The following is a 3,967-nucleotide window of genomic DNA, read 5'->3' on the forward strand; positions in this document are numbered from 1 at the left end:
TATATATATATATATAATATATACATATATGTATATATATAAAATATATATGTATATATATATATAATATATATATATGTGTATATATATAAAATATATATTTATATATATATGTGTGTGTATATATGTGTGTGCGTGTATATATATATGTGTAAATATATATATATATGTGTATATATATATATATATATATATATATATATATATACACATATATGTATGTATGTATGTTTGTATGTATGTATGTATGAAGTGGTATCAAAAAGTTCCTGGACTAATTCTGAGACATGCCAAAAGATGACAGTACATGGTTGTGTGTGCAGTGACCTTCATGAGGCAGCAAGCCAAATGACATCAGCGTGTTTAATTTGCAAATTGTGAAATTTGTGTTTTTGTGATCATGTATAATGCTGTAGTTTGCAATTTTTGCCATGGATAGGAAGTTGGGACAAAGAGCCAACGTGAAATTTTGCATTAAACTTGGGAAGTCTTCTACAGAGACATTGAGCATGTTTCAAAGATGAAGTCGTCATAATGGAAGAGCCCTTCATGTCCATGACTAAAGAAAGCACGACAGATCCGCAGCTCAGTCAATGCTCATCATCTTTTATGACATCCGTGGTATTGTGCATTGTGAATTTGTCCCCCAGGGCCTGACCATTAATTGAGAATTCTACTGGAACATTTTGAAGCATTCGGTGAAAGCAACCAGATCTGTGGAGCGCGAAGAACTGGATTCTTCATGATGACAATGCACCCTGTCACCAAGCTCTCCTCACTCATGAGTTTCTCACCAAAAACATGGTACCACTTCCACACCCACCCTATTCACCAGATTTAGTACATGTGGTCTTACAGCTCTTCCCCAAAATAGAAATTACTTTGCTAGGAAACAGGTAAGGGCTGGTGACCAGAAAGGCATTCAACTGTAGAAAATTTGCCTCAATAAATTCCATCTGACCCATGCAAGCAATGAAAAGTGGACGTTAAATTATGATTATATATATATATATATATTCTTTTATTCTTTTACTTGTTTCAGTCATGTGACTGTGGCCATGCTGGAGCACTGCCTTAAAGGGTTTTTTAGTTGAAGAAATAGACTCCAGGACTTATTCTTTATAGAGCTAGTACTTAATCTATCAGTCACCTTTGCTGAACCACTAAGTTATGGCAGATGTAAACACACCAACCTCAGTTGTCAAGTGATAATGGGAGGACAAACACAGACACAAAGACAGAAACACATAAATATTTACATTTATATATATATATATATATATATATATATACACACGATAGGCTTCTTTCAGTTTCCATCTACCAAATATACTCACAAGGCTATAGTAGAAGACACTTGCCCAAGTTGCCACTCAGTGGGGCTGAACCCGGAACCATGTGGTTGGGAAGCAAGTTTCTAACCACACAGCCACACCTGTGCCTATATATATATGTGCTGGCACTCCATTGGGTATGATAATGAGTGTTCCAGTTGATTTGATCAATGGAACAGCCTGCCTGTGAAATTAATGTGCAAATGACTGAGCACTCCACAGACGCGTGTATCCTTAATGTAGTTCTCAGGGAGATTCAGCATTACACAGAGTGCGACAAGGCTGGCCTTTTGAATTACAGGTACTACTCATTTTTGCCAGCTGAGTGGACTGGAGCAATGAGAAATAAAGTGCCTTGGTCTAGAATACAACATGTCACTGGGAATCAAAACTCCCAACCTTACGATCATGATCTTAATACTCTAACCACTAAACTATGTACCTTCGCAAATGTACACACTCTGGTCAATTTAGACTCTCGCTGATTCTGGAGTTTTGCTTCTGAACACAAAAGACTGATTTAACTAAAATAAAATATTGAATTCTACTATGTTATTGAGTGCTCTTTCTTCTGACAACCAACAGTACACACATGCACATGCATGCACACACACACATTATGTTGGAAAGAAAGTCTTGATGCATTTCAAGATGAGAAAGAAACAAATACTTCTCCGTCTTAATTGATATATTTAATCAAAGTAATATTTCCCCTCATTATTGATAACATAATCCCATCTATTTCGTAAATTGTTGATCCTTTGGATATAAAATTCTTCAAGCTTCAAAGCAAAGAAACACTTGTTATCATTTTTAACCTCTTTGCAACTTAATAAACTGTTTTCCTTCCAAATAATGTTGCAATGACATGAAAAGTTGATTGTCAGATGGAACAAGGTCAAGAGAACAAGAAGGATAAGGCAAAATAGAAAACCATGGGATGAAATGGTGAAGTCTGATCTCAGGACTTTTAACCCATGGAGGTGATAACAAAAGACTGGCAGGATTGGCCATATTCAGTTCTTGAGAAGACCAATCTACCTTGGCAAATCTGAGTTCTTGTAGAACTGTGTGTGTGTGTGTGTGTATCATCATCATCATCATCATTTAGCTTCTGCTTTCCATGCTGGCATGATTTAGACAGTTTGATTGGAACTGGTAAGCCAGAGAGCTGCATCATGTTCCAGTCTAATTTGGTATGGTTTATACAGCTGGATACCCTTCCTAATGCCAACTACTCTAAGAGTGTAATGGGTGCATTTTACATGCCACTGGCACAGGTACGAATTATGTGGACACTGGCATTGACCACGACTATGATTTCGCTAGGCTTGACGAGTCTTTTCATGCATGGCATATCACCAAAGGTCTCAGTCACTTGTCATCACCTCCATGAGGCCCAACATTTGAAGAGCATGCTCTGCCACTTAGTGCATATATATATATATGTGCGTGACTGAACTGTTCACCCATTTCCTTCCTTCTCAAGCCATAAACACCTTCCTAATTAAATCTCCTCTTTCATTATTTCACTTATTTTAAACCAGGTGATATATCAAGTCCACCACCCAAATAGGCCAGGGCAGGATTTGAACCCAGAGCACAAAGAACTGGAAAAATATCAGGCGGCACCTGATTCAATATTTGTACAGTTCTTCTAATCTAATGTTGTGGATTGGCACCACTTTATGAACTGCAAAAGGTTGAAATACAAAGTTGACCTCAATATGAGTTAAACTGAAAATGCAAAGAGGTAGATCAAACACTTGAGAGGTAGTCTGCTTGATGCTCTAATGACTCTGCCAATTCACCTTAGAATGGCAGTCGAAAAGAAACCCTTAGTTGTACCAAACCCTTATTCTATGAAGCAAGGGGTTACATTTCTCCATGACATGATCCAGATACTGGATGTCTAGATTTATATGATTTGATTTAAGAGTTATCTGGATCTTGATTACACCAAATTAAGTTAACCTTTAGCACACAGCATTTTCTCTAAAATTGTTTCCCCTGCCACTGCCCTGTTACTACAGGGGAGAAAACTCATACAGTGACATGATGTACCTACAGTGTGCTAAAGGTTAAATCCCAATACTTTAGATATGAGACTCACATAATCACTTGACCCTTTAGCGTTTAAACCAGATTTATCCAGATCAAATATTCTTCCTGTTTTATGCTAAAACTAGTCAGATCTGGCCTCTCACACCTACCCTACAATATCATTCTAAAAAATAAACAATCATATCATTGAAATTTTGAAGCTATGAGATAATGTATGATAAATTCAAAACAATGTGAACAAATAATCATTACTTTTGACAGAGTAATCTGGTGGCTAAGAGGTTATTGTTTGTTAACTACAACATTTCAGAGTTGTATTTGACTAGCAAGTGTCATGATCTGAGACTGTATTGAAACTGAAGTAATTACATTGTAAAAAAAAGATATTTTAATAATCCAAAAGCACGTAAGAAGTTATTATTTATTTTTCATGTATTTCTTGAAGTGTTTACATTTTGATGGTTTGAGCCATTGAAATCTAAATTCAAGGGTCACAGATCAGAGCAATACATACATACATACATACATACATACATATAAATATTTATATATATATATATATATATATA

This window comes from Octopus bimaculoides, chromosome 2 (genome assembly GCF_001194135.2).
Source record: "Octopus bimaculoides isolate UCB-OBI-ISO-001 chromosome 2, ASM119413v2, whole genome shotgun sequence".
In the NCBI taxonomy this organism is placed as follows: domain Eukaryota; kingdom Metazoa; phylum Mollusca; class Cephalopoda; order Octopoda; family Octopodidae; genus Octopus; species Octopus bimaculoides.